At 43.3% G+C, this 13,041-nt stretch overlaps 1 protein-coding gene and 1 pseudogene across 1 annotated transcript in view; both read left to right on the top strand.

The window, feature by feature from the left end:
• LOC126424670 (trichohyalin-like) overlaps window positions 1–13,041 on the top strand; it is a 187,267-nt gene that overhangs the window by 38,228 nt on the left and 135,998 nt on the right. The gene's annotated exons all lie outside the window — the stretch shown is intronic.
• On the top strand, window positions 2,761–2,878 carry LOC126425631 (5S ribosomal RNA; annotated as a pseudogene).

The raw sequence follows: 13,041 nt of genomic DNA, 5'->3' as shown, positions 1-13,041 counted from the left end.
CCGACCGTAAAGGGGATGAATGATAATGATGAAGACGACAAAACAACACCCAGTCATCTCGAGGCAGGTGAAAATCCCTGACCCCGCCTGCGAATCGAATCAAACACGGGACCCCGTGCTCGGAAAGCGAGAACGCTACCGCGAGACTACGAGCTGCGCACCGGGAGAAAATAAGACAAAAATATCAAATTTTTAAAAAGCTGTATGCGTCACCAAAATTTCAGCTCATGTTCAAAGTGAATACTATTCTTGTTAGAAAATAACCCAGATACTTATGTAAAAGAATCAATCATAAAACCCAAAATTTATGAAAACTGCCATTGTGTTGTGGAAGTATAGGTCGTTGCCGAATGTAGACCCAGCGCTACTCCGGGGAAAAAAATATGTTGCTCCAGTGTTGTTCAAAAATGGTTCAAATGGCTCTAAGCACTATGAGACTTAACATCTGCCGGCCGCTGTGGCCGAACGGTTCTAGGCGCTTCAGTCCGGAACCGCGCTGCTGCTACCGTCGCAGGTTCGAATCCTGCCTCGGGGATGGATGTGTGTGATGTCCTTAGGTTAGTTAGGTTTAAGTAGTTCTAAGTCAAGGGGACTGATGACGTCAGATGTTAAGTCCCATAGTGCTTAGAGCCATTTGAACCATTTAACATCTGAGGTCATCAGTCCCCTAGACTTAGAACTACTTAAACCTAACTAACCTAAGGACATCACACACATCCATGTCCAAGACAGCATTCGAACCTGTGACCGTAGCAGCAGCGCGGTTCCGGACTGAAGCGCCTAGATCCGCTCGACCACAGCGGCCGGCTTCAAATTGTGCATTTCAAGACATAAGCTCATAGCTTGTAGAAAAGAAACTAACGCTAAGTCACAGTGAGACAGTTTTTACAGTTTCTAACAAACAATTCAACAAAAGTTGACGTTTTAATTACTGTAACTGGGCATACTTCTGACCAAAAAGCGATTCTGGTAGTTGGAGTTCAAATGGCTCTAAGCACTATGGGACATAACATCTGACGTCATCAGTCCCCTTGACTTAGAACTACTTTAACCTAACTAACCTAAGGACGTCACACACATCCATCCCCGAGGCAGGATTCGAACCTGCGACCGTAGCAGCAGCGCGGTTCCGGACTGAAGCGCCTAGAAACGCTCGGCCACAGCGGCCGGCTCTAGTGTTGTAATGCAATAAGCAATGGCTTGTTCGATGCAGCACGGTATGTCACCATATTACAGTATATTATAAACATATCCTAGTTAAAAGTTACTGAAAACATACAGAACTTTCTATCTCGAACCCATGCTGACATTGCGATAAACGGCTTTCTTCAAACAGATACTGCCACCTGCTACGAACATGCAGGAACAGAAACAAGTGATCCACAGAAATCACATGGTATAAAATATGTGCAACAATGAGACACAGCGATTTTAATTGATCTTCTGAACCAGAAAAACTTAAAAGTTTGATATAGCAGATGTACCTTACAACTGAGGGCGATAGGGTCAGAGCACTCTTAACTTAGTATTTTTTTACAGGAGCGATCGAGAAACTAGTTGCAAAAAATGAAACACAACTAAAGAAAATAGAAAGAATAACACTACACCTAGACTTTCTTTTACAAAATAAATATTTTATCAGCCACTAACCCACAAGTACAGTTCTCCTTCGAAAATGATGAAGAAAGATATTGAAAACTGACGCATATTGATCATCCGTTCGCTCTTCAGGTATCTTTAAATCTAAATTGCAGGAATAAAACTGGAGTTCTTCTCTTTGTGTGCTGTTCGATAATCTAAAGCTAAATCAACACGTATTTGAAGTTCTGTTGTCTCTATCGTATATTTCACTTCAGAGTATTAAGTACGTGATAAGAAAGATTAGCTGATGTATGCGGAGACTAATTCCTCTATCCGTACGTGACACGGACTGATTAATTATGAAACATCGATCACCCAGAATGGTTTATAGAGTACATAACTGTATGAGAAAACTGACTCTCAGATCGAGGCAAGCACTTTGATCCCATTCAGAGCAGGCGGGTTCATACACAGGCTGTTCCTAAATCCTTTGCGAGGCAGTTGCTGGGACGGGTCCATCACTGGTCCAGTTACTAGCGGATCTACGTGTAATCCAAGGGTGTGTCTCCCATTATTTGGGATAAGACGGAACAATAAACTCGGTCCTTCCACCTTTTCATTTGTAGCAATGTGCCTCGTATAACAGCTAACAAAACCGACTGGTCAAATTAGGTTTAAATATGTTTAAAGACCGTGTAATCAAACCGAGAGTTAATGTCATGTCATAGTGAATTAAATGAGTGTGTTAGTCAAGAGTGAAAAAATTTGTGTAGGCTCCTTAGTGTTTTAGAGTCATATATATCTTCGAGACAGTGGCTGCCATTGCTGTATTGAATCTTGATGACTATGGACCACCGTCACTTGTTTCTTATTTCTGGTGTTCCTTTCTTCTTACCAGTACTTTTTCAGTCTTTAAGTCTGTTACTCGGTGAATATTTTTATTTATTTAGTATTTTTCTTTTTCTTGAAAAACGTCGGAGTTCTTTAATTAGTTTCTAACCTTTTTCTTTGTTCTGGATATCTAAAAGAGAAACATTCATTTCTTCTTTGAGGTTCATTGATTGAGTGACTTCCTTTTATTTTTTTGTACTGGAATATTTGTTTAGGTATCATGTTTCCCTCATTTTTTATTCGTCAAAGGAAACTCTCTGAATTTTGTCTGACACTTTGTGGGGTTTTGCCAACGGCCTTGCCGCAGTGGTAACACCGGTTCCCGTCAGATCACCGAAGTTAAGCGCTGTCGGGCTGGGCTAGCACTTGGATGGGTGACCATCCGGTCTGCCGAGCGCTGTTGGCAAGCGGGGTGCACTCAGCCCTTGTGAGGCAAACTGAGGAGCTACTTGACTGAAAAGTAACGGCTCCGGTCTCGTAAACTGACATACGGCCGGGAGAGCGGTGTGCTGACCACATGCCCCTCCATCTCCGCATCCACTGACGCCTGTGGGTGAGGATGACACGGCGGCCGGTCGGTGCCGTTGGGCCTGCCGAGGCCAGTTCGGACGCACTTTTTTTGTGGGCTTTTGCTACTGAGTTCGTTGTCGCTCCTTAGCAAGTGTTGCCCATCGTCATCAGAGTACGGATCAAGAATTTTTCGAAGGATTCTTCTGTATTATCTCCATTTGTCCTACTCTCAGTAACGTAATATGCTCTGTTGGTTTGACTCCTCGAGATCTTATTACAATGGTATAATATTTAGTTACAGAAGCTTTTGCAGAGTAGGTATTCAGTCACAGACTTTTAGTCTGTGGTACCATTTGTTTCTTTATGCAGTCCTTTGATCTAAGTGACATCTCTTAAATCTTTGATTTTTTTGAACTTTTTTGAGCCTCTCAAAGTCTGTTTATAATTATTTTGAGGCACCTAGTGTGTTACTTATTTATTTCTACTTGTAAGTCGTTATTTTTAGTCATGTTTCCTAACAATTTTTCTATATAATTCCTCAGAGTTATGGCCGAATTTGTGTATCTGGTAAATATCTCTAGGTCACTAGCGAAAGAGAAACTGTTGGTTTTGAATCCTTTCTCTTATAGTCCTAGTTTTCCATTATTCACATCTGTCTTTGGTAGTGCTTCTTACCACTCTCGGATGATTTTTATTTTTCAAGCCAGTTACAGTACGCGGGTGACGGTTCATCTTCCTGCCTGACACCTGTTATTGTTTCGAATGATTCGGATATTTTTGCGAGAAATTTCAGTTAAGATTTCCTGTTTGTGATGGATTCCTTAACCAAATAATTAACTTCATCATCGATACCGAATTCATGGAGTGTGGGAGTGGGGTTGATCTGTCAGTGGAATTATTTGCTGTCGTAGAAGTATTGGTTACCGTCACTCCCTTTCGATGTAACGCTCCAAAATTAATCCATTTGCATCCCAGAAGAAAATAAGCATGACTTTTCCAGCAGACGGTTGAGTGCGGAATTCTTTTGGTTTCGGCAATGAGTTGTGGCGCCATTCCTTGCTTGACCTTTCCGTTTCTTGTTGGCGACAATGGAACCAAGCCTCATCGCCTGTAACAATTTTTCTCAAAAATGCGCTTCACCTACGTCGTGGAAACGATGCAAAAGTTCTTCATAGGCGTCTTGCAGACATCTTATTGAAGTGCAATAGGTTGTGAATAATAGTATGTGCTGAACCAATACCACTGTTCAAATTTGCGGGTATTTTGTTCAGAGATTCGGTCTGTTCTCCTTTAGAAGCTCCTCCACTAAAGCAATGTTCTCGCCTATCATTACGTGGTGAGCTTGTCCTGGTCTTGACAGACGCTACACCGCTTTTAAAGTTTGTACACCGCTCGTACACGTGCTGCAACGATAAACACGAATCACCGTGCTGCGCTGTAATTCTGCGATGAATTTCGATTGGTTTGACACCCTCACTGCACAAAAAACGCATCGCATATCGCTGCTCAGTCAGTGTGTGTTGACAGCGGGTCGGCCATCTTGTTGCCTTCTCCCGTGCTGTATCATCACTCTGCCACCTGTCGATCACTTTGTGAACCTCAAGGAACCTGGCAAATACATCACAAAACTTTTAGAAATTTCATGGAACCTTTAAGGTCCTCATTTGAATCACCCTCATGTGCCCCAGTCGAACATCCATCCAGGAACCCTAGCCAAATGTTCAGACCGCATTGTTGCTGAAACCCTTGGGAGTGCACAGCAAGTGGATTTTCATTGGTCCACACATAAGTTGTAGGAACAGAGAACACCTTAGCTGGTGAACTTGACTTCATCCGTGAAAAGGATCCGCCATGGGGAGCTGGGCTCATCCAAACAACAGTGCAAGAACCACTTGCAAAAGTCGGCTTGTGACGAAAAATCGTAACGGGAGGTCGGAGTGTAGCTGCTGCTCATGCAGATCATGCCAGACAGACATTTTGCTGATCCACATTCAGCCTGCCTACCACGTTTCTGGTGCTTGTTGTCACACGGTTTTCCACTACATGGAGTACAATGTGGTGCGGTGCAGCTGTGGGCGCACCACAGTCGGCCCTGCTGGTGGTGAATCTATCTGTCTCAGAGAATCCCTGGCAGTGCTCTGGAAGCAGAGAGGGAGACCGAAGGTGTGTGCCAGTGTGGAAAATGCTCCGTGTACAACTGACGAGCTTAGCCGCACAATACATCATGTCGGCATATTCTGCAAACGTGTAGTTCACCGTAGTCAACAGCATCACACTAAAATTCTTGCATTCTCGACTGTAGTGAATGATTAGTGTTGTACAGTAATAACGAAAAATTAAGAAGTTCCGTTATCCAACAATAAGGTAAAAAAGAGAATTGAAGACATGTCTTCCAGTATTGAAGAAACGGGTATTACGACTACAAGAGTGCGCTTATTTCGCTCTTCAAATAGACGAGAGTACAGATGTCACAAATACGGCGCTATTACTCGTTTTTTCGTTTTGTCTATCAACAGAAAATATTTTCAATGCTATTGACCTTTACTTGGAAAAAATGTGTTGGTATTTGTATAGACGGGGCCAAAGCAATGTATAATCATTTAACTAGTGCTGCTATATCTAGCTGGGACCCCTTTGGGATACTCTGAGGTGGTGGTGTAGAAATTAAGCAAAAATTTTATTTAATATAATTACTTTTCATTTAGAACACAATTACGTGGGACTTGTTGCGGCAGAAGTTGCTGGTACACCATGTTTTCCGGAAGATTTCACCTTTTCAAGCAAGTCTTTTTTCCTTTTATGTGTTGATAAAACTCCATGCAAGTCAGCTTGTAGTTTAACTGGCACTTTAAGATTGATTCCACAGTCCCACGCAGCAGCTGATTTCTTTTTCATCAGTCCACTGGGCCGACATCAGCGAAAATTCTCTTTCTATAGTGGCGTTGTGTGCGGTAATAGAAAACAAGAACTCGCACAATTTCAGCAGTTGGCATTTGTGTTTAGGATTTTCCGTTTCCTTAAGAAAGTAAATCCACCTTTCTTCCACAGATCGTTTAGACTTCCACTCTTCTGAGTCACGCTTAATTTCTAAAAAGCCCTTCAGATACATATATTCCGAGAAACAAGATATCTTCACACCAGTTTTAGTCAGTTATACAATAGTTTTTTGAATCATCAACCAGTTTAGGGTTTCAGATGGCGTCATCCAATCAAATACTTGATATTTATTAAAAGAAATAGCCCATTTCTCTAAGCAGTCAAATGCTCTGGTGGAAAAAGCCATTTTCTGGTCTTCAAATTTCGAATTCAAAAGTAATTATTTCTTCTTTAGGGTTCTGATTCTTTAGTTTGTTGAAAATTCATCTTTGTTTGCATGCCAATGGAATTGTCAGTCTTCCTTCCACTGAGACATCTTTGAGTGTCGATCAATATATTTCTTATTTCAATTATTGAGACGTTATTCTTCTCGACGATTTTTATATTTTTTCTCTCAGAGCTAAGTTTCACTGCAGAAACATGTAAATTTCAGTGATCGGACTACTGAAAAAATTTCAAATTATTTTAGCTTGCTTGCCTTCGGCGTCATAAAATTGTTTAATCTAATCCAAAGATTAAGAATTCTCTCAACTATGGGCATTAATGACAGCCATCTTGTTTTTCAGTGAGAGGGGAGATGACTGACATCAACGTATAAGCAGAACGCTTTCAGCTTCTCTGTCCTTACCGTGCATATTTAAAAATAATTAAATATTTTCATGACAATTATTTCAGTGTTGACAGCTAATAATCCAGCAGCTCTTCATACGGTGTTGTGTAGAATATGGGCAGGGCATCCAATTGTCTAGTTCTTCTTTAATCTGGTGAAACATATTCCGCTGGCCGCCTCGATGAAGCCGTCCGAAACTGATATTGGTATTGTCTCCACAACCAGCGATTAATTTGTCTAATAGAATTCGCAGTATTTCTTGAATCATGACGGCATATCTAGAAGGTGCCTGCATCGTCGATACAGGATACGCAACATGCAACACCATCTGTGAGACGACGTTGTCAACATAAACCTGTTGACATAAATATAACCAATTGAGGCTGCATTTATATGCTGCGCTAACGGATGGCATTACTTCAGTTCTTTAGCCAATCTCGTAACAGGATTTCGAAAAATCGAGACAATGCTGGATCCTGTCGGGATGTCGGGACAGGAAGGTCCATAACGCTGACGGTCCCGATGTATCGGAAGGGATGGCAATCCTACGCTTAGCAGCACTGTCAGCAAAAATGACAAAGTTGCGCCTGATAGTCAAAGCACACGCCATGTAGTACACCGAGAAGCGCTGGCTTCTGAGGATGTACCCGAAACTCTTCATATAGTTTTGACAGATGGTCTAAAGATTACAAACGTCACCACAGTAAGGGTTCTAAACTTACGTTCAATTCAAGCTATTAAAAGTTAGCTTCTTCATACTCACGTAAGACAGCTATCCCAGGGTAATATTTTAAACCGATTACTTGAAATGAGGTCCGAGGATTTTATTTTTCTCAGTGATAAAAAGAATGACATGAAACTTTTTATCCCCTATGATCAGTGGTTATCAAGGTTGGCCTATTTAGCTGATATCTCTGACAGACTTCAGATACTGAAAATGGGCCTACAAAACTAGGCACAACAGCTTTCTTAGCCGGTAAAAGAATTTCGTCATTCCATAGAAAGTCGACTTTGTTTAGTTCTGAAGTGCTGAACAATAACTTTTTCGCATTCCCTATCCTTATATCATTTTTGTAAGACAATGAACTTGCTCCCATGGAAGATTTAGTTCAAGACGTTATTATACATTTAAAGGCCCTTCACAAAGGATGAGATTTTCACGCTGCAGAGGAGTGTGAGCTGATATGAAACTTCCTGGCAGAATAAAACTGTGTGCCGGACCAAGACTCGAACTCGGAATCTTCAGAGAGGTTTTGAAAAGTACTTTCCAGATGATTACACAAAATATGACTGTCTAAGAAATCCATTTTCAGGAAAAGTACCCGAAGAAGTAATCACGAAAGAAACTTTCATCGTCGTGACTAGCGACAGTTGAATGGAAGGTGGTTTCAAAAAGAAAATTCTGCTCTCTTTTTGGATGTGGACAAAAACAGAATACCATTCTCTTTTCAAACAAATAATTCACTTTTTGGTCCCGTTTGTTGCTAGGTACATATGCGAGATGTGGGTCGTCTGAGTTCTTGTATATTAAATACAATAACAGACTAAGTACTGAAGAAGACTTGGGGATTAAGTTGAGCTGAATCGAGCCAGACTTTGAAGTCCAAATAAAAATAAACGACAGCGTGCTTCCAACTGAAATATGTGGATGTTCTTTCATCAGAATCTAAACTTAAATCTGACTAATTACAGATTTTGAAGTTCGATTTAACGCCGACATTTGATTCGATTCTGACTTTTTTTTTGTCTTTTATTTACTATAGTCCATGTTCAGTTTACTGCTCTGTTGCAATTGTGGTTTAAATTTTTCGTAATGTAAAAGTTAAATAAATATTGTAGATATCATTCCCTTCTTATTCAGTGAATAGTTGTATCACAACCAGGATAATGTAATTTCATATTATTTGCTACAAATAAGTACCACATAAAGGACTGTGTAAAAAAATGCTTCCATGGAACGTTATTACTTGTGTGCGTCAGATTCCTACCGTACATACTACCTGACTGGTACGACGCAAAAACCGTATGTGTGTTGTCAGAGCTGAGCAATATGGCGAAAATTATTGCCCCCCCCCCCCCTTACCGTTACTTCCCTGGCGACAGTCGTCGCTCAACCTCAACACAGAATGTCAATGCGTAGAATACGAACTCTGTAAAAGTCGTATTTGTAAACATCGAATAGAAATGTGGATGGTAGGCCTGCCGCGGTGGTCTCGCGGTTCTAGGCGCCCAGTCCGGAACCGTGCGACTGCTACGGTCGCAGGTTCGAATCCTGCCTCGGGCATGGATGTGTGTGATGTCCTTAGGTTAGTTAGGTTTAAGTAGTTCTAAGTTCTAGGGGACTGATGACCACAGCTGTTAAGTCCCATAGTGCTCAGCGCCATTTTTGTGGATGGTAGGAAGTTTTTGTGAAGTCATTGGTTAACAGTGTAGTCACGTACAGAAGTGAAATACCTCCATAAGAGCTTCATATCAGAACAGAATAGAAGCTTTAGAAATTTGGTGCTACAGAGAGTGCTGAGAATATGTAGATCGAATAAGTGATGAATAGGTACTGATCAGAACAGAGTAAGAAACAAATATATGGCACATTGTAAATAACAGAGTGGACTGGTAGATATAATACATCCTGAGTCGAGGAATCGCCAGTTTTTGGTGATGGATGGAAGTGTGAGAGGTAAAAAGAATGTAGAGGGAGACTAAGAAATGAATACAGTAAGCAGATTCAGTAGGATGTAGGTCGCAGTAGCGATGCAGAAATTAAGACTCTTACACAGGACACAGTAGCGCAGAGAGGTGCATCAAACCAGTCTTCAGACTACGACGATGGTGTGTTTCTTGGTGTTCTGGAGAGCAGCGCATAAAAACAAAACAACAGCTCAGCAGAACACCCGGAAGCACGCCATTAGACAAACACCCCGAGTATACCTGAGAGACAACAACAACAACAAGAGTTAAAGATACAGGGGGGGGGCTTTCGTTTCTGACCTACACTGAGATACAAAAGTCGTGGGAGACCTCCTAATATCACGTCATCACGACAGAATCCCTCCCCCCCCCCCCCTCCCCCAGCGTAGCGCAGCAACTGGATGTGGCATGGACTCACAAGCCGTTGGAAGTCTCATGCAGAAATGTGGAGCCCCACTGCCTATACAGCCGTCGATAATTGCGAAAATGTTGCCCATGCCGGATTTATTGAACGAACTGACCTCTCGATTATGTGCCATAAATGTTCGATGAGCTTCATGTCGGGATATCTGGTGGCCAAATCATTCGCTCGAATTGTCCCGAAAGTTCTTCGAACCAGTCGTGAACAATCGCGGCTCTGTGACATGAAATGATTGCATGGGAACATGAAGTGCGTAACAGCTGCAAATGGTCGCCAAGTAGCCGACCATAACCATTTCCAGTCAACGATTGGTTCAGTTGGACCAGAGGTTCCAGTCTATTCCATATAAACACAGTCCACACCGTTATGGATACACCACCAGCTTGCACACTGTTGTTGACTACTTGGGTTCAAATGGCTCTGAGCACTATGGGACTTGACATCTGAGGTCATCAGTCCCCTAGACTTAGAACTACTTAAACCTAACTAACCTAAGGACATCACACACATCCATGCCCGAGGCAGGATTCGAACTTGCTACCGTAGCAGCCGCATGGTTCCGGACTGAAGCGCCTAGAACCGCACGGCCACAGCAGCCAGCTGACAACTTGGGTCCATGGCTTCTTGGGGTCTGCACCCGACTCGAATCCTACGGTAACTTTTAACACCTAAAATCGAGACTCCTCTGACCCACTCGCGTATGGTCCAACAGATATGGTGAGGAGCCCAGATAAGGCGCTGCAGGCGACTTCGTACTGTTAGTAAAGGCACTTGCGTCGGTTTTTGGCTGCCATAGCCCATTAACGCCAGATTTCACCGCACCATCTCAACGGATACATTCGTCTTACGTCCCACATTGATTTCTGCGGTTATTTCACACAGTGTTGCTTGTCTATTTGCAGTGCCAACTCTACGCAAACGTCGTTAAGCAAAGGCCTTCGACCACTGCGTTGCCCGTGGAGAGAAGCAATGCCTGAAATGTGGTATCCTCGGCACTGCCTTGATACTGTGAATCTCGAAATATTGAATTTCCAAACCACCTCCGAAATGGAGTGCCCGTGTGTCCAACTCTAACTACTATTCCGCTTTCAAACTCTATTAAAAATGGTTCAAATGGCTCTAAGCATGTTGCGCAGTGCATATTAATTGTAATCTTTTGTTATTATCAATTTCTCTTCATCTGTTCCAAATACGAAGGGGTACCCAAAAGATACCGACCTCATTTTTTTAAACTTCTTTATTCACATTTTAAGCATAAGCCTTCAATACCCTTCAAAGTACTCAAAAAATGGCTCTAATCACTATGGGAGTTGACGTCTGAGGTCATCAGTCCCCTAGAACTTAGAACTACTTAAACCTAACTAACCTAAGGACATCACACACATCCCAGCCCCAGACAGGATTCGAACCTGCGATCGTAGCAGCAGCGCGGTTCCGGACTGAAGTGCCTAGAACCGCTCGGCCACAGCGGCCGGCAAACTCTATTAGTTACCATCGTGCGGTCATTACCACGTCGGAAGCCTTTTGACATGAATCATCTGAGTACAACTTTCAGCTATACGAATCGAATGCCATTTTATACCTTGTGTACGCTATACTGGTGTCATCTACACTCATGCTCATAAATTAAGGATAATTCCAGAATGTTGTGCCACACGACGACACAAAACTGGTGCTAATAACATAGGCACATAGGGAACACACTCGACACATACCTGTAAGTCCACGGTATTGGTGATAAGTTGAGAACACCGCCCCGAAACACATGCGCTACAAAGCCCCACCGTTTCCTGCGCGTGTACCCCGACATCGCCTGATATCTTCTGTTTCGAGGAACTCCTCCACGATGGCAGCTCGGTGGGACCGTGCGTTATTATCCATCAGGAGGAAAGTGGGACCCACTGCACCGCTGAAAAGTGGACATACTTGTGCAAAATGGCTTCCCGATACACATGACCTGTTACACTTCCTCTGTCAAAGACTTGCAGTTGTGTACGTGCACCAATCATAATGCCACCCCACACCATCTAACCACGACCTCCATAAACGTTCCCTTTCAAGCACATTAAGGGGTTGGTATCTGGTTCCTGGTTCACGCCAGATGAAAACCCGGCGAGAATCACTGTCCAGACTAGACCTGGACTCGTCCGTGAACAAAACCTGGGACCACTGTTCCAATGACCATGTACTATGTTCTTGACACCAGGCTTTACGGGCTCTCCTGTGACTAGGCGTCAGTGGAATGCACCTTGCAGGTCTCCGGGCGAATAAACCACGTCTGTTCAGTCGTCTGTAGACTGTGTGTCTGGAGACAACTGTTCCAGTGGCTGCGGTAAGGTCCTGAGCAAGGCTACCTGCAGTACTCCGTGGCCGTCTGCGGGTACCGATGATGAGATATCGGTCTTGTGTTGTACACTGTGGACGTCCCGTACTGTAGCCCCTGGACACGTTTCCTGTCTGCTGGAATCGTTGCCATAATATGGAGATCACACTTCGTGGCACATGGAGGGCCCGTGCTACGACCTGCTGTGTTTGACCAGCCTAGTATTCTACCCCTCATTACGTCATCAATATGTGTTCTTTGAGCCACTTTCAGCACTCAGTCACCATCAGCACGTCTGAAAACGTCTGCACACTTACTCACTGCACCGACACACCGCTGCGTATGTGGACTGCTGCGAGCGCCACCGCATGGTCATTCCCGAGGTGATTTAAACCCGCAAACCGCCCACCAGAGCGTTGTTTCACCATGTATCAGCATTATCCTTAATTTATGCGCACGAGTGTAGACGTGGCGTGGACTCAACGAGTCGTTGGAAGCCTCGTGCAGAAATATGGAGCCATACTGCCATTACAGACGTCAATAATTGCGAAAGTATTGCCTGTGCAGGATGTTGTGCACAAAGTGACCTCTCGATTATATCCGATAAACGTTCGATGGGCTTCGTGTCGGGCTATCCGTGTGGCCAAATCATTCGCTCATATCGTCCATAATATTCTTCAGATCATTCGTGAACATTTGTTGCCTGGTGACATGAGATCATTGTATGGGTACATGAGGTGCGTGAATGGCTGAAAATGGTCGCCAAGTAGCTGAACATAACCATTTCCAGTCAGTGATTGTTCATTTGGACTTGATGACCCAGTATATTCCATGTAAACACAGCTCACATCGTTATGGAGCCACCACCAGCTTGCACACTATCTTGTTGACAAATTGCGTCAATGGCTTCGTGGGGTCTGC

Source organism: Schistocerca serialis, chromosome 10 (assembly GCF_023864345.2).
Source record: "Schistocerca serialis cubense isolate TAMUIC-IGC-003099 chromosome 10, iqSchSeri2.2, whole genome shotgun sequence".
In the NCBI taxonomy this organism is placed as follows: Eukaryota; Metazoa; Arthropoda; class Insecta; order Orthoptera; family Acrididae; genus Schistocerca; species Schistocerca serialis.
Note: the sequence above shows the minus strand (reverse complement) of the source record. Positions and strands in the feature narration are given on the sequence as shown.